This window comes from Dendropsophus ebraccatus, chromosome 2 (genome assembly GCF_027789765.1).
Source record: "Dendropsophus ebraccatus isolate aDenEbr1 chromosome 2, aDenEbr1.pat, whole genome shotgun sequence".
NCBI classification, from domain to species: domain Eukaryota; kingdom Metazoa; phylum Chordata; class Amphibia; order Anura; family Hylidae; genus Dendropsophus; species Dendropsophus ebraccatus.
The window spans coordinates 110004746-110020559 of NC_091455.1; positions in this window are offsets into that span (position 1 = coordinate 110004746).

A 15814-nucleotide genomic window follows, 5' to 3' on the forward strand; every position below is an offset into this window, starting at 1 on the left:
CACCAGGGAATTATGGTCTTGTGGGCTTTAAGATAGTAGCAGGGGCTAATATGGTGCCCACCAATAGGAAGAAGCTCTTATTTTCATAAATTGTTGTGGCTTTTTGCAAGGTCCACACTTTCTCGCTGTGGTTACTATATGGTATTATTACAAATCATGAAAAGAACACTAGTGGTAATTTTATATCTTTATTAAGGACCCATAGGGGGAGATTTATCAAAACTTGTACATCGGTCATAAAGAAAACCTTGACCCCATTCAACCTGCCAGATTTACTAAGATTTATTCTCTGGGTGGGACAACTTTAGCTTTTCAAGCCTGTTCACACTGAGCAAAAGTGGTGGAATTTCAAGCCACTTCAAGCCACTGTTTCATTGGGATTTCTCGGGCGCCTCCACTTTCCCCTTAAAGAACTAACATGTACTGTAGTAGATTCTGTAGTTTGATGAGATAATCCAGCGTTGTCCGGATGGTTGTTGTTTTATCTTTCTCCAGCCCCCTAGGTTTTCCCCCTGGATGTTACTTACGGTTTTAGGGTTCTGGGTCTTTTCCCTTGTGAGACGCCTTCTCAGGATAACATTAAAGACAAACGCTAGAAAAAAAGAAGAAGAAAGAAGAATGATCAGAAATCACTGATCTCCAGAAACTCTATAAATATAGATCTTTCTGTATGAGAAAGGGGATTATAACTGGAACCCATAAGACCTTCACACATATCTACTCACCTGAAGATCTGTATAGTTAGTTGATATAAAGTCATGTTTCAGAGTCCTATATATTCAGCTACCAGGATGGGCAAATAAAATATCTGCAGGAGATAGGACAGAATAGAGGATGTTAGTGTCCGGCTGTACTCACCAGGGGCTCTGGTATGGAAGGAGATAAGTCTCCCAAGAGTTTCTATATTACTATTATATAGGACACATGTGGATTACACCAGATGGTTAATAGTGACAAGAACTCACCCCAGCACATCGTCCGGTACATTCTATACATTCTAGTTGTTACTTCAGGATCTTATGCAGGGTTTTTAGGGTCCTCGGTCTTCTCCCTGAGGCAGATGGTGACGCCATTTCGGGAGACTGGTAAAGTTAAACTCTAATAAAAACAAGAAGAAAGAGCATTAATGATCAGGCATCACTAATCACTTAAAACTTTATGAGGAATAGGATGATATCTGTAGCCCGATGAGACTTTCACACATCATCTACTCACCTGGAAATCTGTATAGCTGGTTAGTTGGTGTAATGTCAGGCCGCAGAATCCTACATACTGACATAGCAGGATGGGCATACAGCATAGAAGATCTACAGGAGATAAAAGGACAGAATAGAGGGTGTTAGTGTTCACCAAGGATGACATGTCCATCAAGAGTTTCTATATTACTCTTAGGCTGTGTCCACACTAAATTTTTGCAATCCGTTTTTTTTTTTTTTAAAGATGAAAAAAAAAAACGGATGAAAAATGGATTAGAAAAACTGATGCATTTGTGTGCATCAGTTGTGACCCGTTTTTCCATTGACTTCCATTATATAAACATGGATCAAAACGCATCCATTTTTTTACGTACACAGAAACGTAGCTGACCTTACTTCTGTGTACGTAAAAAAACGGATCCCTTTTAATCTGTCTTTTTTTTTTATAATGGAATTCAATACAAAAACAGGTCAAAACAGATGCACACACATGCATCTGTTTTTTTACATCCGTTTTTTTGCAAAAAAAACTGATTTAAAAAACGGATTGCAAAAATGTATTGTGAACTCAGTCTTATACAGGACACATGAGGATTACACAAAATAGTGAACAGTGACAGGAACTCACCTCAGCACATCGTCCAGTACATAGCTCAGTGTAGCACAAGCCCATTCCTAGAGCAACTGGAAAGAAACAGAATAGTATTGTTATACCGCCTCCTATACTGTCATGTCTGATCTATTCTACAGTGTATCCAGCACACATGTTACTTACACAGAACAAGTATCACGATGAGCCAGTCTAACGTGGCACATCAAGCGACTGCTGTAAGATGTTCTATACAGGCATCCAGATCGGCAAACGTTATAAATTGCTGTACCAACAAACGCCACTCCTGTGCCGATCCTGTGGACTAAAGGATTGCTTCGCACCTAGAACATAAAGAGACATGTCAGTGTCATACAGCATACAGAACTTCAGCCGCCTCAGATGGAGTGTAATACACAACCATAGCCACCAAAAGGGTCTGATCCCCAAGCAATGACCCCTCTATATATCACTTGGGCTGAGGTTCTGTATACTATTATACGGTATATAGAAACTGATAACTCACTGAAAATATGGCGTTTACAGAGGTCCCGATGCACACAATCCATACGATGACAAAGAGGATTCTCTGGCCGATGATAGAGCCCTTCTCCAATGGTTCAGACCGATATATCATAAACTTGTTTTGGAGGAAAGTGACGCCCTCCATGAAAAATGAAAATGAAAATAAAAATGAAAAATGAAAATTATGTTAGTTTGATAAGTTCTGTCCTTAGTCAAAACATGCTGGTTATCAAATATAATGCAATTACCCATTTCATATTCCTGTATGTAGTCCCTTATAAGCCCCTCAGATAGTTTCCTCAACATGGATGTTAAGCTTACCGGTCAATAGTTACCTGGGAAGTCCAAGAGCCCTTTTTAAATAATTGGCACTATATTTGCCTAAAGCCTAGTCACTAAAGAATTGCTGAATATCAAGGGTAGAGAAATTACAGAAGTGAGTTCCTTAAGAACTCTGGGGTGAAATCCATCAGGCCCTGGAGCTTCGCTTACATTCAGTTTATTTAATTTATCTTGGACTATATGTATAGTAAGCCAGTTCAGTACATTACATGTGTTACCAGCACTGGCCCCACCCACCTCAGCACTGACCCTATCTACCTCAACTCTATCTTCTTCTTTTGTATATACAGAACTGAAGAACCCATTCAGTAACTCTGATTTCTCTTTATCCTCAGTAATTAACTCCCCTTCACCATTATTTGGGGGGCCTACTTGGCCTGACCTTGTTTTATTTTTTGCATTAATATATTTGAACAATTTCTTTTGCCTTAAATTGTCAAAATATAATATTTCATCTGACAGAGATTCCAACAAAATATTTTATTGAGAGTCTTATACACTGGAAGTATTGCTGGAAGAATTGTGTGCGATCCCACACAAGGGTTTAAAAGAGAAGTCCGGCAATTTAAAAAAAAAATATCAACTGGCAGGGGGGAACATAATAAACAATCACTACTTACCTCTCTGCATGCCCCATGCAGGCTCCAGCACCTCCTTCAGCTGGAACATCACAATTCGGTTGATAGGCTGACCAGTGAATGAGGTGGGACCGTGCTGAAGTCACAATCCTTTAGCCAGGTCTGGTATTTTTGTATATTATGTTCCCCCTGCCAGCTCACAAATTGTTTAAATCACTGGACTTCTCCTTAAAAGGAGTTATTAAAGCGTAACTGTCATGTTTTTTTTTTATTGCAGAAATCAGTAGTATAAGCGATTTTAAGAAACTCTGTAATAGGTTTCATCAGCCAAAAAAGCCTCTTTCTGTACTCAAGAAGCAATCTCCCAGCCTCCCCCCCTGACTTCTTATCTGTGCATTATCAGGCAAACACGTCTTCATTACAGAGAAGCCAGTGAAGACGGGTTCTGCTCTCTCCATTGTAAGCCTATGAAGGGGGGAGGGGCTGGGGGAAATGAGGGAGCAGGAAGAGGTGACATGAAGGTCAGCTGTTTGTAGACTCTCTGGGCACCTAAAACGCTAAATTCAGGTGTCAGAAAGGTCAGTGCTTATCTATGAACTTACTGAAAGAAGATTTCAGGGTGTTGTGCTGTGCAGAAATCCTCCGTGCTCAGTCACTCCTAACAGCCCCTCCCCTCTCCATAGCCACATAATGGAGACAGAAATCCTGCTTCATTTGATGTGAGGGGGGAGGCTGGGAGATTGCTTTTTCAGTCCAGAAGGAAACTCTTTTAGTACATAAAACCTATTACAGAGTTTCTTAAAATCGCTTGTACTGTTGATATTTAATGTTTTCAGAAAAATGACCCCGAAATGACAGTTATGCTTTAAGGATAAGAAAAAAGATAATTACTCCAAAAACAGAACCACACCTGTTTGCAGGGTTATTTTTTCTTGTTGTTGTATTACAGCTCTGTTTTGTTGAAGTGTCTTATATTTCATGTTAAGTTTCTGAATACTTTCTAGGCAGACCTTGTATCTTTAGTCCTCAAGACCACAAAAGCCTTATCTTCTAAATTATATGGTGTATTGACTACAGATATAGCCAAATTGCAACAATTTAATCATAATAAAACATACTAAAAATCATATATTAATCAAAAATACCATAAACATCATGCAGTACACATATGGACCAGAAACTAATGAGGTTAAATAAAGCTAAAATCACAAAGTCTCTATATAATGAATTGCATCACTGGGTGCCGACCGGTTGCGATATTGTGTTAACAATTAAAAGCCATTATTTCAAATGCATTCCTTATGTCATAAAAACAGTTTTAGATTCTATTTTGGACTTAGTCTTTCTAGATAAACCGAGTCTTGGACTTGTAGTTCTTCTGATTGCTTAGTTAGGATTGGACTTGTAGTTCTACTGAGTATACAATTGTCCTTGGACTATTAGTCCTTCTGGATACTCAGTACCTGTTTTGTTTGGCAAGTGACATTTACGGACTAACACCACATCGGATTGGTTACCGTAACTTCAACTAATTTCATAATTTTTTTACACAAACTCATTTTTTTCTTTTTTACTGGAATCATATCCTTGATTGTATTGTTCCTCTGGGGGGCCCCCCAAATGCGATTTACATCTGGCCATTGATTGAGCATCATCACCTCTATCACCCTGTCCCAGACAGAGTCACCTGGGATGATATTGAGGCTGTGACATCGTGCGCAAAGAAATCCTCAGAACCACGAGGACCCGCTACAGGAACCCTCTACCCTAAGAGCCGCTGAGATCGATCCGCCACTGAGACGCAGCTAGGGAAAAGGAAACAACGATACCATCTACTGACTCGGGACAGGTGAGAAGCGGTAATACCGCTACAGTGTTCTATTTAGTAACGCTGATTGTATTTGCAATACCACTGAGTGTCAATGTACTTTTTTCCCTACCTGGATCACTCTGCATCTAATCGAGAGATGCTTATAGAGAAGTGACCTAACTAAACAAAACAGGTACTGAGTATCCAGAAGGACTAATAGTCCAAGGACAATTGTATACTCAGTAGAACTACAAGTCCAATCCTAACTAAGCAATCAGAAGGACTACAAGTCCAAGACTCGGTTTATGAAGAAAGACTAAGTCCGAGATAGAATCTAAAACTGTTTTTATGACATAAGGAATGCATTTGAAGTAATGGCTTTTAATTGTTAACACAATATCGCAACTGGTCGGCACCCAGTGATGCAATTCATCATATGGAGACTTTGTGATTTTAGCTTTATTTAACCTCATTAGTTTCTGATCCATATGTGTACTGCATGATGTTTATGGTATTTTTGATTAATGTATGATTTTTAGTATGTTTTATTATGATTAAATTATTGCAATTTGGCTATATTTGTAGTCAATACACCATATAATTTAGAAGATGGGGCTGTTGTGGTCTTGAGGACTAAAGAATCCTTTTTTAGGCCAGGTTCAGACTATGTAACTGTGCGGCTGTATTTGCGGCTGTAATTGTGCGGCGGTATTTTTGGTGGTTCATGCGTACGCTGGAAAGTATAGAATATACGGCTGCACAGTGCACACTATGTATGAATCTACGGCCCGATCGAAAACGGACCCGTAAAAAATGAACAAGACCATTGTTTGCGGCTGGACATGCGGCCGAGGATTGACAGGCGGTCCATACGGAGTACTTCAAAAATAGCCGGCAATTATGCCGAATGCCGATGCCTCTAATAGTTAATATATTAAATTAATAAAACACATTTTCTTTGTAATAAAGTCCCTTTCGTTGGTCAATAATTTAATTCTAACGAATCCATCATTTTGCAATTAAATATACTGTTAAAATAAATAGATATATAAATAAATGTATATTTATATATATATTTATTTTTTGACAGTATATTGAATTGCACAATGATGGATTCGTTAGAATTAAATTATTGAACAACGAAACTGAATTTATTTCATCGAAAATGTGTTTTATTAATTAAATATTAATTAGTACAGGAAGCTCCATAAGCCGTTAATTCATATTGCCGGCAAAAGAGCATTCTGTACTAATCATCACTTTACTTTAATGAAAACATCAAATGTTTCTTCTAATTATGTTATCACAATAGCATTATTAGAAAAAACATTTAGAATTATATGTGCGCTCAGCTGATCGGCTCAGCGCACATATAATGAGCCGGTCCGCAGTACAGTGACTTCATTGTGCTGCGGACCAGCGAAGAGACAACATCGGGGTGAGTATAGAGCTCTCCCCACCCCCTCCCCAGCACTGCACCCCTCCCAGCAAGGAAGGGGGGGTCAGTTAACCCCTTCCTTGTTGGGATGGGTGCAGTCTGACATCAGTCTGGCCCCCAAGGGGTTAAGGGGGATGCAATACATCCTCCCTTAACCCCTTGGGGGCCAGACTGTAAGCAGCGATCTGTAAAGATGCTGCATACTGTAAGGAGCACAACACCACTCACAATGATGGGTGTTGTGCTCCTGTTTGTGTGTTTTTTGTGTGTTTCTCCCTTTTTGTTTTTCAGATATCGGTATCCTGGGGATTACGTCGGATTCCGTGGACTACATCGATGACCAGCGTTTTTTTTATTTTTTTTTTTTATAAAATGGTCAATGAGGGGTGTGGGGGTATTTTTATTTGAATAAAAAATTTTTTTAACTTGTGTCTTGTCTTTATTTCTTTACTTTATAGACTTAGTAGTGGAAGCCGTCTAATAGACGGAATCCATTACTAAGTTGGGGCCTAGTGTTAGCCGGTATAAAATGGCTAACACTAACCCCCTATTATTACCCCAGTACCCATTGCCACCAGGGGTACTGGGAAGAGCCGGGTGCCAGTGGTCCAGGAGCGTCAAAATTGGCGTCAAAATTAATAAATAATTAAAAAAAAACGCATAGGGTCCCCCCTATTTTTATAACCAGCCGGGTTAAAAACCAAACGACAGCAGTCTGGTAACACCAGGGTGGGAAGAGCCATTGGTTTAGGCCCTCCCCAGCCTAAATCTTGCCAGCCTGCTGCCGCCCGGTCCAGGAGCGCCAATTTTGACGCTCCGGGACCACTGGCACCCGGCTCTTCCCAGTACCCCTGGTGGCATTGGGTACTGGGGTAATAATAGGGGGTTAGTGTTAGACATTTTATACCAGCTAACACTAGGCCCCAACTTAGTAATGGATTCCGTCTATTAGACGGCTTCCACTACTAAGTCTATAAAGTAAAGAAATAAAGACAAGACACAAGTTAAAAAAAAAATTTATTCAAATAAAAACACCCCCACACCCCTCATTGACCATTTTATTAAAAAAATAAAAATAAAAAAACGCTGGTCATCAACGTAGTCCACGGAATCCGACGTAATCCCCAGGATACCGATATCTGAAAAACAAAAAGGGAGAAACACACAAAAAACACAAACAGGAGCACAACACCCATCATTGTGAGCGGTGTTGTGCTCCTTACAGTATGCAGCATCTTTACAGATTGCTGCTTACAGTCTGGCCCCCAAGGGGTTAAAGGAGGATGTATTGCATCCCCCTTAACCCCTTGGGGGCCAGACTGATGTCAGACTGCACCCATCCCAGCAAGGAAGGGGTTAACTGACCCCCCCTTCCTTGCTGGGAGGGGTGCAGTGCTGGGGAGGGGGTGAGGAGAGCTCTATACTCACCCCGATGTTGTCTCTTTGCTGGTCCGCAGCACAATGAAGTCACTGTACTGCGGACCGGCTCATTATATGTGCGCTGAGCCGATCAGCCAATCAGCTGAGCGCACATATAATTCTAAATGTTTCTTCTAATAATGCTATTGTGATAACATAATTAGAAGAAACATTTGATGTTTTCATTAAAGTAAAGTGATGATTAGTACAGAATGCTCTTTTGCCGGCAATATGAATTAACGGCTTATGGAGCTTCCTGTACTAATTAATATTTAATTAATAAAACACATTTTCGATGAAATAAATTCAGTTTCGTTGTTCAATAATTTAATTCTAACGAATCCATCATTGTGCAATTAAATATACTGTCAAAAAATAAATATATATATAAATATACTGTTAAAAAATAAATATATAGATAAATATACATTTATTTATATATCTATTTTTTTTAACAGTATATTTAATTGCAAAATGATGGATTCGTTTGAATTTAATTATTGAACAACGAAAGGGACTTTATTACAACAAAAATGTGTTTTATTATTTTAATAGATTAACCATGAGAGACATCGGCTATAGTGCAGAGGATCGCAAACCCCGGTAATAGCGATTCATGTAAACTGTGTTCCCTGCTTTCCCAGATGCATCCAGAGGTGTTTGCATCACTTTCTTAAGATTTTATTTGTTATTTTTAGTTGAACCAGATTTCCAAGTAAATGACCGTATGTTTTGAGCCGCATGTCTATTTTTTCCCACGGCCGTAGTTTCATCCGCACATTTACAGCCGCATAAAAAATACAGCCGCACAGTTACATAGTGTGAACATAGCCCCATACTGTATCCATTATTTGCCCTTTTCTAGGTAAGGGCCCTTTTTAGTTAAACTTCGACCTACCCAGTAGTACAATTGTGAGCTGCACCTATCTTTTCGCATCAGACCTTGTATCTTTGTTGGCTAAGATACCGGCTGTCTGATGGGTTCATGAAGCTTTATTTATATTCCTGTTGCAAACATGAGATGGTGGTCCTATATACAAATTTAACCCTACTTTTTGTATTATTCCTAGTTCACTTACATTGTAAGGTTTTAATTTACATATTACATATCCAGGATAAATGAAAGTAAATAAATAAATTAAAAATGAGACAATAAAGCCACACTTAACAGCAAACATAGTGCTAAGTAGGGCAAAGGATGACAAATATGTCTTCAGACTGTCAATGCTAAATATATTTACTGCATTTGGGTAATGTATCATTAACTACCATTTCAAATTGACTCATTATATCTGAATACAGTTCTTATTGTGTTGTTATATAATTTGTAGAATACACACTTTCTACATTGATTGTAATTTTTGTAACCCAGTCAAGTGAATAATAATCTATCTCATATCTATAAATAGCTTGATTATAGAAGTGCTATGCATTTTATTTCAGAGATGCCTTAAGGGTATTCACAGCAAGCATGCAAAATGGGGGAAATGTCAATTTTCTTTGAGAATGTGACATTTGCCTCTCTAGGTTTAGCATGGTCATCTGGGAAAATAATGACTTGGAAATCCAATTTCATCCTTTCTACTTTATTAAAAAAAGGTTTATCAGTTTTGACCTCTCAAGACAGGTTATTTACAGTCAACTCTGTAATTCGTGTTTATGAAATCTGCTGCACGATTGCTTATTCCTGCTTGGATTCACATTTATAAATGTTAAATTTGTTTATGTTTTTTACTTACCTCTCAAATTTCACAATAACATACAGGTAGATGGATTATACATATTATATCCTCTGTTAATATGTTTAAAATTTAAAGGGGCATTTCCATGTCACAAAATAATAGTACAGTTGTACCTGGGTTCTCAAACTTAATTGGTTCAGGAAGGCAGTTTGAGAACCAAACAGTCTGAGCAGTGTTTTCCCATAGGAAATAATGTAAATGCGTTTAATTGGTTCCAGCACCGACCAATAATTACCTACACTATTCATTTATTACATTGAAAAGTGCCTAGTTGAATCACTTCAGGACATTACAGAACAGCACCATACTGTAAAGTACATTTTAAACAAGAAACATTCAATAAAACCAGCAATTATAGTACAGTAGTCACTAACTCCTCACTTATCCTTTACTGTATAGAGTCCCCCATCCCAGCACAGTAACAGATGGAAGATGGTAGTGCACTGACTGTACTACTACTGTACTGGATATGCACTCCTGCAGTCATAGGCTATGTTCACACTACGTAAAAGTATGGCCGTTGTTGCCATTGGCAACAATGGCCATACTTTATACGAGTATGCACATTGCCTTTTATGGGATCCTGGCCGGAGCGTATACACATCGTATACGCTCCTGCCGGGACTCCCTGCGGCCCCGCAAAAAACTGACGTGTCAGTTTTCTGCGGCCGCAATTTAATGAATTGCGGCCGTAGGAAACCCTGTCAGTTCACACAATAAGGCGAGCATCTCCAGCCGCTTGCTTCATTGTGTGCAGTGGGGAAGTTTTGATGCGGGCGCACGCTGATGCACCCGCATCAGAACGCTGCTGCCGGAAAAATCATCCGACCGGTACTTAAGTACCAGCTGGGATGATCCGGGCAGAGACCGGCTGTTCCTTGACCAGTCTCATTCGTAGTGGGAACATAGCCTTATACAGTACATATTGGGAGATGGTGGTGCACTGATTGTACTACTAATGTACTGTATATGCACTCCAGCAGTTTTATACAGTACTGTACTGCATGTGAAGCCTCACCAGTGCTAAACTTACCAGGTACAACCCACCATCCACACTCACAAAAACGTTCAGATACTGAGCAAAGTTTGAAGTCATTCGAATACCATGGTATTACTGTACTTCAAGACTGGATGCCTGAAAAGTGTTTAAAATTCGAGCAAGAGTTTGAAAACCAAAGCAAGCTCTCCTTGGAAATACTGTTTGAGTTCTAAGAACCGAGGTACCACTGTATATGCAATAGTTATAGACTGGGCTCCACCCATGACAATGTGTATGCACAGTGTTTGCAGTGCTTGTTTAAATAGATAAATACAATACAGGTTATACAATGAATAAATTAAGATAAATTAAAAATACACAATTAGAGACCTGCTCTCGAGAGCGTACAGACTAGGATGACTGGCGGTGACACCACTTTATTTGTCGATGTTCCAGACATTGTACAGCCATGGCCAAAAGTTTTGAGAATGAAACAAATATTATATTTTCACATGATCTGCTGCCCTCTGGTTTGTATGTGTGTTTGTAAGATGTTTTTATCACATACAGAAATATAATTGCAATCATATTAGGAGTAACAAAAGCTTATATTGACAGTTAGAATGAGTTAATGCAGCAAGTCAATATTTGCAGTGTAGACCCTTCTTCTTCAGGACCTCTGCAATTCTCCCTGGCATGCTCTCAATCAACTTATGGACCAAATCCTTACTTATAGCAGTCCATTCTTGCACAATCAATGCTTGTATTTTGTCAGAATTTGTTGGTTTTTGTTTGTCAACCCGTCTCTTGATGATTGACCACAAGTTCTCAATGGGATTAAGATCTGGGGAGTTTCCAGGCCATGGACCCCAAATCTCTATGTTTTGTTCCCTGAGCCACTTAGTTATCACCTTTGCTTTATTGCAAGGTGCTCCATCATGCTGGAAAAGGCATTGTTGATCCCCAAACTGCTCTTGGACAGTTGGGAGAAGTTGCTCTTGGAGGACATTCTGGTACCAATCTTTATTCATGGCTGTGTTTTTAGGCAAGACTGTGAGAGAGTCGATTCCCTTGGCTGAGAAGCAACCCCACACATGAATGGTTTCAGGATGCTTTACAGTTGGCATGAGACAAGACTGGTGGTAGTGCTCACCTCGTCTTCTCCGAATAAGCTGTTTTCCAGATGTCCCAAACAATCGGAAAGAGGATTCATCAGAGAAAATGACTTTACCCCAGTCCTCAGCAATCCATTACCTGTACCTTTTGCAGAATATCAGTCTGTCCCTGATGTTTTTTTCTGGAGAGAAGTGGCTTGTTTGCTGCCCTCCTTGAGACCAGGCCTTGCTCCAAGAGTCTGTATTCTGTATTTAATAGGTAACCAGTGCAGTGACTGGCACAGAGGGGAGATGTCAGTATAGCAACTGGAGAGGAAGATGAGCCTGGCTGCTGCGTTCAGGATAAACTGGAGAGGGGAGAGCTTAGAGAAAGGAAGACCGATTAGTAGGGAGTTACAGTAGTCAAGACGGGAGTGGATCAGGGCGACAGTCGGAGTCTGAGCGGTGTCAGTGGTGGGAAATGGGCGGATTCTGGAGATGTTTTTAAGATGAAGATGACAGGAGCATGCAAGAGCTTGAATATAGTGAGTGAAGGATAGATCAGAGTCTAGCATAACCCCCAGACATCAAGCCTGATGCACAGGAGTTATGCTAGTACCACAAACGGAGAGTGAGATGTCGGGTTTAGGTTTGTGAGAGGGCGGGAATACAAGAAGTTTGGTTTTAGAGAGATTACGTTTGAGAAACAGAGAGGTCATAGTGTTAGAGAGAGCAGATAGACAGTCACTAGTATTTTGTAGGAATGGGCAAAGAACTTTAAAAAATATTCTAGAGCCCAGCCCACACACAAACTGAAGTACTAATGAACCAGAGAACAGTTGCCCAAAGAAAATATAGGTAGCCATAGGTGCACACGAAATTATGTAATGTTGCTTTAGGCTAGATTCACACACAACATAAAGACGGCTGTTGTTATACTGGCCGAACATCCTCTGGCGTTTAACATGTTCCTGTGGCTGTCAGAACTCTCATAGCCACAGGAACACTATTTTCCATACGGCCCTTTCGGGGTGTGTATGAAAATCAATTAAGTATTGATTTTCCTATACACCACGGATGCACACGTGTGTTAATGGAAGATTAATAATGTCTGCTGTTTGTGGAACAGCAGCCGTTATTAATTGACATGTTAATTTTTTTGCACAGCCATACTAAACAACAGCTGTTGTTGGTGTGTCGTGGACATGGAAGGGGTGGCACTGCATTGATCTAAATGCAATGCCGCCCAGTCTGAAAAGAGCGGCAAATGTTTTAATTGAAAACAGCGTCCGTTATGTAAAAAAAAAAAAATGTACATTGTGTGAACGTACTCTAAATATGCTAAAAAAAATTATTAAGAACAACCTGTGCAGTATGTCATTTATGTATTGGAATATGTAGATCAAATAACATAGCAATTATGGTCCCATATCAATAAACAGAAATTAAACATAAGTAAAGTCATTGGGAAACAAAGTGGTCAAATTTATTTATGTGTCTCTGCCAGACTTCTGGTGCCCAGGACTTTTCTTTACATTTATCACACATTTCAAACACTGTTCTGCCACTTTTAGGTACATTTACACCGGCTACAAAAAAGGGAAGTGATTTATGCAAAAATCTGTGTGGCCTAAGTTGCACTCAAAAATACCCAATCAGCAATGTAAACAAGCAATGATCTCTTAGACTGGGGTTTGTTTACTCAGCCTATTACACAGCTTGACTATCATGCAGCAAGGGCTGCACTGACATTGTTACCAATGTCGGTGCAGCCCTTGCCTTTGGTGTAAAATAATAAAGTATATACATACCTGTCCATGCTCCTTAGTGATTCTGCCTGCTCCCCAGTATCTTCCTCGCTCCTGCCATCGACCGCCAGTGGAGTCCAGAGCTGGTCTCTGAAGTGACAGGCCACTCAGTCAATCACTGGCCACGACTTGAGTGGACCGTCACTTCAGAGACTGGCTCTGAAGTTCCACTGGTGGCTGTGGGCAGCTGGCAGAAGCCAGAAAGATAGCGGGGAATGGGCAGAAGCACCAGGGAGCATGGACAAGTAAGTATATACTTTTTTTTACACAGTCCTTAGCCATCTGATGATTTAAGGTCAGGAACAAAAGACACGATCAGCAGATAATATATTTCAAGTAACTCTAAGGATTAACTCTCCCACATTGCACATTATGCTGGCCAGGGAAACTGTTTATTTCAGCTTTCTTGGAAGGGAGAAGAGAGAGGGAAGAAGGGGCAGATGGAGTGAACAGCTCACACATAGTTTTTTGTGTCTTCAGCAGAAAGCAGAAGGCTTAAAACTGGGGGAAGGAGACAGAAAAGGTAATGACATGTATGGAATGTTATTCTCCAGGGGGAGGGGGATCCTTCAATGTGTATTTTACCTGAGTGGAATACCCTTTTAAACCCCTTTAAAGCCCCATTGTGCTGTTCATACTTCTGCATTTCACTTAGATTTGCCTTATATTTATCACTGTCATAACTCATGATAAATGAGGCGTGGGAATAGGCCTCCTTTCTGCTTTGCTGCACCTCCCTTGAGCTGTCCGCCCATTGACCAAGCATGGGATATGGCAGGCGTACACCAGGGAGAAGGGGAAAATCTGTGCCTTCTCCCTGGTGTATGCCTCATCCGTAAATTTGATAAATGTCCCCCCAAATATCCTTAGTGATGGAGCCTTACCAGTTTTCCAGTAAGTGAAACACCTAGTGACTGATTTTATAGCATTATATTTCCTATAGAAAATGTGGTGGGGGGGAGGGGTAAATAAGTAAATTGTAAAGATGTACACTACTCAAAAAATAAAGGGAACACTTTAATAACACAATATAACTCCAAGTAAGTAAAACTTCTGTGAAGTCAAACTGTCCACTTAGGAAGCAACAATGATTGATAATCAATTCCACATCCAAATAAAATAAACAAGTGGAAATTATTGGCAATTGGCAAGACACACTCAGTAAATGAGTGGTTCTGCAGATGTTTTGGTCACTTTTGAATATTGGTGGTGCTTTCACACTCGTGGTAGCATTAAACAGACTCTACAACCCACACAAGTGACTCAGGTAGTGCAGCTCATCCACGATGGCACATCAATGCGAGCTGTGGCAAGAAGGTTTGCTATGTCTGTCAGTGTAGTGTCCAGAGGCTGGGGGTTCTACCAGGAGAAATGCAAGTACACCAGGAGATGTGGAGGAGGCTGTAGGAGGGCAATAACCCTTCAGCAGGACAGCTACCTCTCCCCTTGTGCAAGAAGAAACAGAAGGATCACTGCCAGATCCCTGCAAAATGACCTCCAACAGGCTACAAATGTGCATGTGTCTGCACAAATGGTTAGAAACTGACTCCATGAGGGCCTGTATGAGGGCCTGATGTCCACAGATGGGGGATTCCTCCCAATGCAGGACAATGCTAGACCTCATGTGGCTGGAGTGTGTTAGCGGTTCCTGTGTGATGAAGGCATTGAAGCTATGGACTGGCCCGCCTTTTCCCCCAACCTGAATGCACATCTGGGACATCATATTTCGCTCCATCCACCAAGGTGGATGCTTTAGTCCAGGTGTGGGAGAAGATCCCTCAGGAAATCATCTGCAACCTCATCAGGAGCATGCCCAGGCATTGTAAGGAGGCCATACAGGCACATGGAGGCCACACAGAGCCTCATTTTGACTTGTATTAAGGACATTAAATGAAAGATGGATCAGCCGGGATTGTGTATTTCCACTTAAATTTTGTGTGTGACTTCAAATCCAGGCCTCCATTGGTTAATAAATTTGATTTCCATTGATGGTTTTTGTGTGATTTTGTTGTCAGCACATTCAACTTTGTACAGAAGAAAGTATTCAATGAAAATATTTCATTTATTCAGATCTAGGATGTGTTATTTGAATGTTCCCTTTATTTTTTGTGCAGTGTAGTATATCACCTTCCATGCCGATTTAGCATTATTTGTAAGTAATTACATTGCATTTTTAAAATCTCCTTATATTGTGTAGGCCCACTTTTGCTGCATACACTGCTCTGAACCATCTATGCAAGGTCTGCACAAGACCCATAAAGGGGTATTGGGGTATCCTTCCCCAAGTCACCTGT